At 53.0% G+C, this 12,583-nt stretch overlaps 1 pseudogene; it reads right to left on the reverse strand.

Moving 5' to 3' along the window:
* LOC144175722 (uncharacterized) overlaps positions 1–12,120 on the reverse strand; it is a 38,420-nt pseudogene extending 26,300 nt beyond the window's left edge.
* Between the last annotated feature and the right edge of the window lie 463 nt (positions 12,121–12,583).

Genomic DNA, 12,583 nt, shown 5'->3' on the forward strand with positions numbered 1-12,583 from the left:
GGAGACGTTCTACAGATATGCCAGGCTATATGCCGGCATGGCAGCGTGCTGGTAATTTCTCAGTGGCTGCTTGTGTCGCTGTGTTTCAAGTACCGGTTGCGGGATTCTTTTCTGACTGGAGCCCATGCAAACGCATCGAATGGTCGGCTATTGAAAATCCTTTTTATGATTGTCTTTAGCTATTTGGCCCAATTATCTATAGACGCTATAGCTGTCTTTATAGATTTGTATCGACATTCCTATGGGTGTCTTTGGCATCTTCTAAAGCCATAGATATGTCGAAAAGAAGAGCTAAACGCAGCCATACAACTCTAAATAGCCGAAGCTACAGCCACCCATAAGAATGTCAATACGAATACCTAAAGACGGCCATAGAACCGGCTATAGAATAATAAAGACACCCGTAGAAATGTCGATACGAATAGCTAAAGACAGTCATAGAGCCAGCTATAGAAGAAGCTAAAGACATCCATTGTAATGTGGATACGAATAGCTAAAGACAGCCGTAGGAACGTCTATAGCTAATTGGGTCAAATAGCTAAAGACAACCATAGAAAGGATTTTCTTTAGCCGTCCGTACGATATGTGTGTACGGGAGTTACACAACAACTAGGAAACTATATACAAAACAGCAGGAACAACTTGACAAAGTCAGTAGCATGAAGGCGAATCCAAAAGATCGTATACCCTAATTTGAATTTTTTTTGTGGTAGTACTAAGCACTGAAAATGCGGAGCCACAGTACAACACATATATTTGAGACCGAATGCAGCAGCTGAATGGCCAGCAGTGGGTGTGCTTAGTCGAGCTTTCGGATTCCGTAGGAGCACTGACCGCTCGCGTCACGAGGCTCGCGTAGTGAGCCTCAGAGTGGGGCTTCGTCGTCTTTTGCGACGCTGCTACAGTATCTCCTTAGTAAAATGAATAAACACATATGTCCACAGTGCTCAAGCCCACCCACTTTATACCACGGCACGTGGGAATGCACCAGATCTTCACTAACACCCAAAATACAACATCCCAGTGCAGCGCGGCGCGAGCAGGTGCTGACCAGCGAGCACGAGCACGAACAACGTGCTCTGATACAGCGTGTCAAGCGGGCCGCACAACCAAACGGCACTCCGGTCTAAGTGACCCGCGACCACCAGCAACAGGGCCACATAAGCCTGCTCCGAGAAAGCGACAAACAAAATAAGGTTCCTTCGACTTAATTCCCTCTGTCTCCCTGCTCTATCCAGGCTGGTGTGCCCGCCGACACGGGCGCACAAAGCCGATGGAAATCGACAGTAACTCGAAGCCTATGCGTTGGTGCTCACTTGCTCTTTTCCCTTTACAGGGAGATTGTAGCCATTGCTTGAGAAGTAATGCCATTCGTAAATGACAATATCTTTCATAATAGAATCGTTAAATATTTCAACTCATCTTAACGAAACTATTCAAGACGATGCAACGATGCAAAACTGCCAAATCAGTTTTAGTTGTTCCAGCTGACGGCTGTCTGTCGTATAAGGATGCCGTCCTCATACGACAGAGCCTACCTCATACCCTTGTAAAAATATTTTCTTCAGTTTGAGTCTTATGGTCATAAGGCAGTCCTACAATGAAAATATTTCTCTCCGTTTGCAGGCTCTGTGCGTCAGGAATGGAGCTGGTGTAAAGTCACAGCCAAGGCGATTCCCTTACGGTTTCGCGCCTTCCACCCCGATGGTGCAGAGGCGGCGGCAATAGGGTTACCATGGTGCAACAAGTCGGCTCCCTTCATTATAATCTCCGATTCCAAAACGGCCTTCCCAGAATTTTGCCCACGGGAACATATCGCCGCTGCTTGGACTCAGATGTTTATCACAAAATATTCCAACTTCCCCGGAGTAACTGATATAAACCCAGGCCCAGGCCACCCTCACGGCAAACCCGGCAGCCCAAGACTTCAGTCGAGGACTCGCTATCCGAAAGGGCCGCTGACTCGCCTGCTATGATGGGGCCTGTTCCGCCATGGATAGAATGATAACGTCCCACATTATCGCCATTTATCACCGCCTCGCCCGCCGTAAATATCCCGCGCACACCCTGAGCTCCCCCATTCGCAAGAACGTGTTTGGGGCTCAATTCTCTAGAGCGACGGTCGTCGCTTCAAACGACGCCCATCGCTTTAGAGAATTGGCCCCTGCAAAACCACGGTCTCCATTGAAAGGCGATAGTTTATCACTTCACGCCTCCCTGTACCCTCATTCTTAGCCCTTTTCCTTGGATCACCTCTGACGAGCAGTGGCAGGGAGCGCTGGTAGGTGTGACCTGGGAAGTCACGCCTCACTCGTGGACAGGAACGCCACTGTCGCAGCCCCGCTCCTCGAATCTATTTTGGTTCACTAAAACTCCCTCTCTGCATCAGGACATTTCGTTCATATTTGAACACGGACGTATAATGCTGCAGAGATGAAAGCCAAACGCCGGCACAGCTGGCAGAGTTTACGCGTAAGACATCTGGTGGACGCGTACGAACCTGGCGTCAACGGCGTCCACCTGGCGGCTGGGTGATTGCCGGCCCTCTTTCCTGGGGCTGCCCGCGGTTCTCGGCCTCCGGATCATCCCTGCCAGGACCCCGTCCTGTGGGCAGCCGCTCGCTCCCGGGGCCTCCCGATGATGACGATGGCGATGATGATTAGCAGCGGTGATGCAGTCCCGCAAAGAAAACAACACAAGGTGAACGCGCAATTGACGATGATGACGGCCTACAAGAAAACGACACGTACCTACCACCTGGGATTGGCGAAAAGGATCAGTTTTAATTTGTATGGCACACAGTGCAAGATGATATTTTGGGATATTGTGAGCGCGAATCTTACATGTTTCCTGACTGCGGTAACGCTCAGTGTTTAGACCTATCAATATCGCCTTCATGTTTAGTCCTGTTTTCTACACTGTGTGCGTCCATTATAATCGCTTTATTTCTGCCCTTTTCCTGGCGCGCCATAATAATCATCGTTATTGGTTCCTGTTTGTAGGGCCGCCGCTCGGCGAATAAACGCCTTCCTCGATATTCTGTTCCAAAAAGGGCACAAGCCGTTCCCTTGCAGTACGCTGTAGAACGCTAAGTAAATGTGTTGATATGCTGCGTTTTAGCTGTATACCGACCTAAAAGATACCAAACCATTTTTATTTACGAAAAGAACGCGCAGAATTGAGCTGAAGGAATCTATTACCATAAAACATCACAGGCCCTGGAAAAAATATTGGCATTGCTGGAGTTCTAAACTGGGACGTTTGTAACGAGCTAGTGAAGTAGAACAGTGCAACTATTTCAGCCGTTTCACAAAAAATTAGCAATGTCTTAGCTCGGCTATGCCAGGATATACGTAGCGTGAGCTAAGGTTCAGCAGATCATTCTTAGGTTTCCTGGTTGTCTAGGATTAGCTGATTATCATGCTTACTGCTTCTAAAACGATTTCCAATCCAATCCAGTCCAGTCGAGTCACTGCTCCTCACGCATGAGCAGCACGGCTCTCCAGGAGACACGCGAAAGGGCTTACAAGCGGCTCCGGAGCAGTGACAGACTTGGCTACTGCGCAACGGAGCCGACAGCTGGACACGCGCCAGCGCCAGTCCGTTTGCGTTGGCTATGACGTTCGTCCTCTGGAATGCACAGACAGGAGAATGTGAAGACCTAATACTCTAAACACCCGTACTACAATTGGATTGGATTTCCCATCAATCCCATTTAATCCAATATTATCCAATCCAAATTCAATGCAAGCCACGTCAATGCAAATTCAATCCAATCTCATACTCTTCGCGCTTGCGCAGTACGGCCCTTCACGGCCCACGCGAAACTGCTCAACCTCGGCCAGTGTAGCTTACGCTACAAAAAATACGAGTGTTTCCAGCGAAGCAGTAGACGGTGTTACATTGGGGAAGGCGTCCCCGTCGCCTCCGTCCTCCGTCGCCTCCGTCACGCGTGTGGTAGCATGGTGGTGAAAGGCCAGCAACTGCCTTGAAAATGACGACAAGAAGCCCAAGGCAAACTTAACCCGTCCACTGCATGGCGAGAGATGAGCCCAAGCAATACAGGAACAATACCCTCCTGGAGGAGGAGGAGGAAAAACTTTATTAATGTACAAGACAGAGTTAAAAAGAGGGAGAGGCGGTTAGGCCTCTCTTGCGTGGGTGGTATTCCTCAGTCCGGTATCCCATTGTTCGAGGCCGCCGCCCGTGCCCGCTGGACGAGAGCCCGCTGAGACTCTAGGTCCGAGCAGCCAGGCAGGGCCACCTCCCAGCCCTCCCTCGTTGGGTTCACTTTCGACTTTTAACCCTGGATTATACTGGCAGGCCTATACCATATGATACGTGTCTGCCCACTGACCGCAGAAGTTACACGAACCCGAGAAGGACGGGTTGATGTGTTTGAGCATTGCGGGGCTGTAGAATGAGCCCGTCTGTAGCCGGCGAAGATGGCGCTCCTCAGTTCTATTCAGGCCTTTGGCGGGCACAGGGAACGCCCGTCTACCGGGGCGCAGGTATGTTGTGACCTCAGAGAATGTGGTTAGCGGGTAAGGTACGAGTGTACGGTCAGAGCCTGGGAAGTTAGAAGAACTCCGGGGGAGAGACGCTCGGGCGGCTGTGTGCGCAGCCTCGTTTCCCTCTACTCCCTGGTGGCCAGGTACCCATACAAGTTGTTTTATGGTGTCGGATATTTCTGGATTAGCATGTGTGAGAATTTTTCTAGCTAGGAGTGCTATCCGACCTCTGATGAAATTTCGGCAAGCTTGTTGCGAGTCATACATTATGTGCGTTGCGTCAGAGTGAGTGGCAGCCAGGGCTATAGCCGTCTCTTCAGCAAACTCAGTTTTACTCGTTTTCACCGAGAGTCCATCCACCTGTGTTCCCTCGTGCAGGACCGCAACCGTACAGATGCCCTCCGGTGTGGGCCCCGCTGCGTCTACATAGTACATGCCTTTACGGGTGCCATATTGTTTTGTTATGGCTGTTACTCGGGCTTGCCTTCTTCCTGAGTTTCGGTCAGGATGCATATTACGGGGCAGGGGTTTAACGATTAGCTTGCGGCGCCAAGCGGAAGGGATGTCCGCTCTGTCTTGATCGGTTGCGGGGTAGAGCGATGCGGAGATCCTCAAGGACCTACCTGGCAGTAGTTGTCATTGACAGTCGCATGGTTTGGCTCGTGTACTGAGCCTCTATGAGCTCAGTGATCGTATTGTGCATCCCGAGCTGTGGTAAAAGTTCGGTGGGTGTTTTAGAAGGGAGTCCAAGGGCTCTCTTAACAACTGACCTGATCATAATGTCAAGTTTCTTGTGATTTTTTTGTCGTAGCTTGAGATAGGGCAGTGCATATGTTATGCGGCTGATGGCGAAGGCCTGCACTAGGCGGAGCGTCTCGCATTCCTGGAGACCCCCGTGTTTGCCTGATACTCGACCGATCATGGGGCTGATTTGTTCACACGTGAATTTAAGTTTGTTAAGAGCAATGGCGTTATTGCCCTTATTAATTTGCAGGCCCAGCACGCGGATGATCTCCACTTCGGATATCGGAGTGCCACCCAAACTAATGTGAATTTTAGGTACTTCTACCTTGTCCCGGGTGATGTGAAGCAGCTCGGATTTCGCCGGCGCGCACTTGAGCCCGTATTCATCAGCGTACAGCCGGTAAAACGCTTGTCTATAACAGCGATTTCAGCTTCAACCAGCTACATCCGAAAACTGCCGAAACATACTCGTCCCAAACATGTCGGAGGCAAAAGCGAAAGGCTAAGACTTCAGAATTCCGCAATAGTTTTATTCAAATCCCGCTCCGGCGGGGCAGGATAGGGCTGAGAGTACGAACGCTGTGTTATAGACAAGCCTTTTACCGGCTGTACGTGTGCACTAAAGTAGCCGCTGCCTGGAGGGTTTCCTCGATTTGTCCGACGCTTCCGCTTGCCGCCCACAATGTAATATCGTCCGCGTATATAGCGTGGCGGACCCCGTCCACCATTTTGAGTCCCTCAAGACGTTTTATCAGGGCCAGGTTGAACAGAAGGGGGGAAAGCACCGCCCCTTGAGGTGTGCCACGAGTTCCAATCTGTACGGGTCCATAATTTGTGTCATCTATTTTTATGTATGCCTTCCTTCCCTGAAGAAAATCATGAGTATAACGAAAGGTTTTGTGCCCGCAATTCGTGGAATTTAGATTACTAAGAATTTTGCTGTGCTTTACGTTATCGAATGCACCTTTCAAGTCTAGTGTTAGGATGGCCCTGTCCCCATGTTCGGGGTCGATCACTTCCCGTTTAAGCTGGAGGAGAACATCCTGGGTTGACAGGTGTGCACGAAAACCAAACATGGTTGTGGAGAAAAGACCCTGTTTATCTAATTCTGCATTTATCTAATTCTCACCATGCGCTTTGCGCCCTCACATTTCTGTCAAAGCCTTTCTTACTTTTTCGGTCGTTACTGGTGGAATGTCTACCTCCCCTGAACTACTTCCTCGTGCTGTATTATACTGGATGTCGCCGCTGCTGTACAGACGTCTATATAACTCCTCGGCTACTATAACTTTCTTATCCCATTTGTGATGGCATTGCCTTGCTTGTCTTTAAGTCCATGCATCTGATTTGTCCGCGTGCCTAGGCGCCTCTTTACGGCTTTCAGGGTGCCTCCGTTCTTTACAGCACGCTCAACCCTCACCATATTATACTTCCGTATGTCAGCTGTCTTACCCTTACTGATTAACAACGAAAGCTCTGCTAGTTCTATTCTGTCAGGTGGGATGGAGACTGTCATGCTTTTCCGTTTCCTAGTTAGATCTTCTGTCTCCTGGGAAGGTTTACCACCACCCTGTCTAGCCATCGTGCCTCCGACTTCTACTGCACACTCCGTTATAATGCCGGTAAGATTGTCACTCGCTTGCTTCGTCGTGAACTCTGCTGGCTCGGTTAGAGCTGAATATCGGTTCTGCAGCGCTATCCTGAATTCTTCAACTTTCCGTCTTACTGTTAGCTCATTTATCGGATTGTTTCGTACTAAATTGTTGCTGTCCCTCCTCAAATATAGCCTAATTCGAGATCTTGCCGTACGGTGGCCACTACACCTCACCCTTCCGAGCCCTTCCACATCGTGCATGACGCCAGGGTTATCGCATAGTGTGAGGTCTATTTCATTTTTATGCTACCCATTCGGGCTCCTCCAGGTTCACTTCCGTCTCTCCCGTTTGCGGAAGAAGGTATTCATGATGCGTAAATTATTCCGATCTGAGAACTCTACTATTAAGTCCCCAGTTATATTCCTACAGCCCAGACCATAGTTCTCAACTGCCTTGTCTGCAGCCTGCTTTAGCATTGAAGTCTCCTATAACTACGATATACGGTGTTTTTACTTCAGCCATTGTCGGATACACATCTTCATAGAAGCATTCAACTATGTGGTCGTCATGGCTGGATGTAAACGCGTAGCCCTGTACCACCTTAAATTTGTACCACTCGTTGAACCTAATTACTAGACCGGCTACTTTTTTGGTAATGCTGTAGTATTCGTTAATGTTTCCTGGTATGCTTTTACTGAATAAAACTCCCGCTCCCAGTTCTGTTCCCTTCAGTAAACCACAGTAACATAGGATTGACGTGTACATATTTCAGCACTGTGAGGGCTTCACCTGTCCTCCTAGCATCACTAAGCCCTACTACATCCCATTTAGTGCCCTTTAATTCCTTGAACCACACCTCTAGACTCCCCGCGGTTGATAAAGTTGTGTTAAACGTTGCCAGATTCAGATTCCTATGGCGGCCTGTCAGGGTCCAGGGATTCTTAGCACCCTCTGCTGCGTCACAGGTCTGACCACCGCCGTGTTCATTTCCTTAGCAGCGGCTGAGCACTGAGAGCCGAGGGTTAATTGACGTGTTCATGAGAGGTTGTGGCCATTACTACACCAGAGTGGCAGCTCCTGCTCTGGTGTGGGAGTGCGTTACCCGCAATGGTCGCCGGGATCAGGCCGCACCCAAGACGTACATCAGCAATTCCATCTACACGCGGATTTATTTTATCCGGTGGGAATTGTGAGGTAGCGGTATCAGCCACGGTATCAGGCAGCGGTAGTGGTATCAGCGGTATCAGCCGCTAAACCGGCAGTGGTAGCAGCCGCGAGGCGGATTCTCTGCTTCTTCGCCACCTTCGCACCTATCGCTGCCCAAACCAAAGACGCGGTATGAAGAAGCAACTAATTTACGTGCGCACTGAAATACACTGCCAGAAAAGAATTTATTCGGCACACAAGGGGCGCCCCTGGAAGCTTTTTTCTAATTCACGCCTCCGTAAGTTCAACGCTCCTCAGCGGAGGGTTTTGGCAGTCCAAACAAAAATACAAGCTTTGAAAAATTTCAGCACTCACAGATGTTCAGTTCAGTACATTTCAGTACACAGATGTTAATATACAGGCTGATCAAACTTAAGTATACAGGTTTCTTTTTTTAAATCAGGAGCTTAGATTCACGTGAAGACCACCGCTACAGGGAGGTTTTTCGCCTAGGGGACACTGAATTAGGTGGGGAATATTGATGTCGGTGGCGTAATTAACTAAAATTAAATAATTATCCTTTTATTGCCTGCAGTAAGCAGTCATCTTTGTATTGAAAAGTTGGACGCAATCGTGTTTCCACACAGTTTCATTGGGCAGAATTTTTCTAGCGCATCCCTACTCCGAGATATCGAACTGCAAAGGCTAAATGCCGTTCGTATGATTACGTATGCTAGACACTCAAGAACGGCGCCTTCCTCCATTTTGTTCTGTGTTTCGATAGCGGTTCCTAGTACTGCCGATTGCGATAACTGCAGCCTAGACTAAAAGGGTGCCTGTTATCACTTTTTACAGCGAGGCTGTAAATGGCTAGGATCCAGGCTATCATCTCCTGTCATAGAGCGATGTAGACAAGAATCGCGAAAGAGCGTATACCGCCACCTTCTGGAGCCCACTGAAACCCCCCGAATCGCAACATTTCGCTGCAGTGTGTAATACGGTGTTCCAAGGGGGGAAGGGGGGGGTTGCGGAGAGGGGGATAGGGTGAAAGAGTAAGGGCGCGTACACAGGCGTTCGCGTCTGCTGTCAATACATAATCTTTGTCGGTCACCTTGACGGCGCTCTAGAGCATGCGCCGTGATTCCCATACCCGCGCTATAATAAAACGTAATTGTGTCTACCCACGATTCCTGTGTGTCTTTTGTCTGTGACGCGAAGATCACGCCACTGTCCTTTTAAGTTGGACTCCCGACTTCACATGGGTCATACCCGAATAGTACGTTCCGAACAGGAGAGAGAGAGAAAAGACTTTATTGAACGAAACCGGCGTGCAGGGTTACACCGGCCACACAGGGCTCGGTTTCACCCCTGTCGTAGACTTAGGTAAGAGTCCTAATGTCTTGGACGTAGACCTCGGAGACTTGGGCCCGGCTTAGCTCCGGCTACTTGGGTTCCTCCGTCCTTCCCACCGTCCCTGGCATCGCTGCCGGGAGGGGTAGGCGGATTGGAGATCCCCTTTCGCCTTTGCTTCGCCAGGGCGTCTTCGAGCCGCTGGATCGCCCGTCGCTGTTCTTGGAGTTCCACGGAACCCACGCACACGCGCACTTCCGGAGGGTATGTGTCCGTCGGGCACAGCACATTGTCCCCCCCATCGCGCACAGCACTGTTGCATCCCCACATTATATGGGCGAGCGTCGCTGTCTCCAGTTCACAGACGCTACACGTAGCACTCTCATAGAGTTCCGGGCACACGTGACGCGCAAGCGCCGGCGTGAGCACGGTCTCCGTTTGCAATTGCCGGAACTTCGTTGCCTCGGCCCGGGATAATTCCCTATGCGGAGGTGGGAAAGTTCTTCTTTGGTCGCGGTGCCAGCGGAGCACCCCGCCGTAGTCGACGAGGGGCTTCGCTTCTTCTTCTTTGTCTTCCTCACCGTCGTCGACGAGGTGTGGCGGACGATCGGCCGCGGCCCGGCACGTGGCGAGACCACGAGCCGCAGCGTCCGCCTCCTCGTTGCGGTTGCAGATGTTGGGTGCCAGCTCCCTACCCGCGTGGGCCGGGAACCACTTGATGACGATAGTCTTGGCGCGGTCCTGTCGCGCAGCCCGCGAAGCCTCCAGGGACTCCGCCAGTCGCGCCGTACCGCTCCATACTACGCCGCGCGCGAAGTTGCGCACCGCCGTCTTGGAATCGCTCAGCACCGTGCGGGTGCCCGGTAGGCCCACGGCCGCGGCGATCGCCATCTCCTCCGCCTGGCCGGCCGTTCGAGCTCGCACGCTGCTCGCCGTGATCAGCTCCCCGGTGCTCGCCGGAATCGCCACCGTCACGTACACGTCGCGTCTTCCCCGGCACCTCGCGGCGTCCACGAAGACTGCGCCGTCGTCGTTCTCGTACTGCCGGGCGAGCGCGAGAGCGCGTGCCGTCCTTCTTCCGCCGTCCCGCTCCGGGTCCGTGTTCTTGGGGAGCGGGTAGACCACTAGTCGTCTGACGAGGTCGTCCCGCAGGGGAACGAGCTCGTCCGTCATCGATGTTGTCGTCGGCTCTTCGCCCGAAGGCAATAGGCCGGCTCTCGCCAGCAAGCGTCGGCCCACGGCAGTACTGCCCAGGCGCGCCAGCTGTGACGCTCGTTGTGCCTCGCTGATCTCCGAGAGCGTATTGTGTACTCCCAGAGACAGCAAGGCCGTGGTCTTGGTTCCCTGCAGGAGCCCGAGGGCCCCCGCGTACGCCCTGCGGATGGCGGCGTCGATCTTCTGACGTTCCGCCTGCGTCCAGCGGTGGAAAGCCCCCGCGTAAGCTGCGTGACTGACCACGAAGGCCTGCAGCAAACGCAGGAGGCTCTCTTCCTTCATGCCTCGCGAGCGAGACGAGACCCGCTTCACAAGGCGCGTGGCGATGCCCATCTTGGTCGTGATGTGTTTCACCGCCGTGCTGTTGGTTTGGACGGCGTCCACGAACATGCCCAGGACCCGGAGGCCCGGGACGTGCGGGATCCGTTCGCCGTCTCCGGTGCGGACCACGATGTTGCGGGCCGCTTCTTCGGTCGCCTTCTTTCTGTGCCGGCCGGGTGGTGGAAGAATCGGGAGCTGCGATTTCTGCGGCGAACACCGGAGGCCCGTGCCCGAGAGCGCGGTCTCGACGGCGTCCACCGCTGCCTGCAGGCCGGCTTCGACGTCGCCGTCGCTGCCGCCCGTCGCCCAGATGGTGACGTCGTCCGCATATATGCAGTGCTTGATGTTAGGTCCGAGCTTCTCCAGGCCCCTCGCAACCTCGATCATCACGAGGTTGAAGAGGAGCGGGGAGATCACCGAGCCTTGCGGGGTGCCCACGTTGCCCAGTTCTCGCTCTTCTAGCTTGACTCCTCCCACCTCCAGCCGAGCCGTGCGACGAGAGAGGAAGGACCGTATATACTCGTAGGATCTTGATCCCAACCCGAGGCGCGACACCTGGGCCAGGACCGCAGAGTGACGCACCTTGTCGAATGCGCTCTGCAGATCCAGGCCCAGGATCGCGCGGCTGTCGTTCTTCGGAACCCCGCCGGGGGGCTCCAGAATCTCTCGTTGAAGCAGCAACATTGCATCCTGGGTGCCGAGCTTCGCCCGGAACCCCAGCATCGAATCCGGGTACATCCCACGGGATTCCAAGTATCGATTCCACCGGGTGTTGAGGACGTGCTCCAGCACCTTGCCCACGCAGGACGTAAGCGAGATGGGTCGCAGGCCCTCATCCCCGGCGGCTTGTTGGGTTTCGGCAGCAAGATGGTCTTGGCCGTCTTCCATATCTTCGGTAACTGTCCGCTGCGCCAGCATTTGTTGAAGAAGCTGGTGAGCGACGAGATGGCCGCGTCGCTCATGTTTCGCAGCGCTTTGTTTGTTGCCCTGTCGGGGCCAGCGGCCGACCGGCAGTTCAAATCTTGCGTGGCTTGTCGCACCTCCCATTCCTCGATGTCTCGGTCGAGTTCGGGGTTGGGCGGGCCCGCGTAGTCTGGATGATCCTCGTGCTGGGTGGACGGCAGGTACTTCTCGTTGAGACGCCTGTGCATTTCGTCCTCGCCCAGCTGTCTTGCGGTGGTATGTAATATCTGCGCCATTCGGCTGCGCTGAAATTCGCTGCTCTTGGTCTCGTCCATGAGCTGTCGCAGTAACTTCCATGTACCGCCGCGGTGCAGCTGTCCGTCGGCTTGGTTGCATAGCGCGAACCATTGTTGCGCGCAGAGCTGGCGGCTGTATTTCTCGATCTCGCGACCGAGATTGGCCACCCGCTTGCGCAGCGTCCGGTTATGGCGTTGTTTCCTCCATCACATTTGGAGCGATCTTCTGGCCCCCAATAGGTGAGCGAGGCGGGGATCCATCCTCTCCACGTCACCCGGCGCCTCGATTTCTTCGGTGGCGCCCTCTGTCGCGGCCACCATGTTGGCGGTCCACGCTTCGATGTCTTCGACTTCTCCAAGCTCCGTTTCGCGGAACTTGTGCCAGTCGACCAGTTTGTGCTTGGTGACCTTGCCGCCGCTTCCCTCGCGGGAATGGCTCAGCGGCATCGTGATCTCGATGATGAAGTGGTCGCTGCCCAAGTTGTGGCCCGTGTTCCGCCAC

The sequence above is a fragment of the Haemaphysalis longicornis genome, unplaced genomic scaffold (genome assembly GCF_048455015.1).
Source record: "Haemaphysalis longicornis isolate Haplotype H1 unplaced genomic scaffold, Haemaphysalis longicornis Haplotype H1 scaffold_3, whole genome shotgun sequence".
Taxonomy (NCBI): domain Eukaryota; kingdom Metazoa; phylum Arthropoda; class Arachnida; order Ixodida; family Ixodidae; genus Haemaphysalis; species Haemaphysalis longicornis.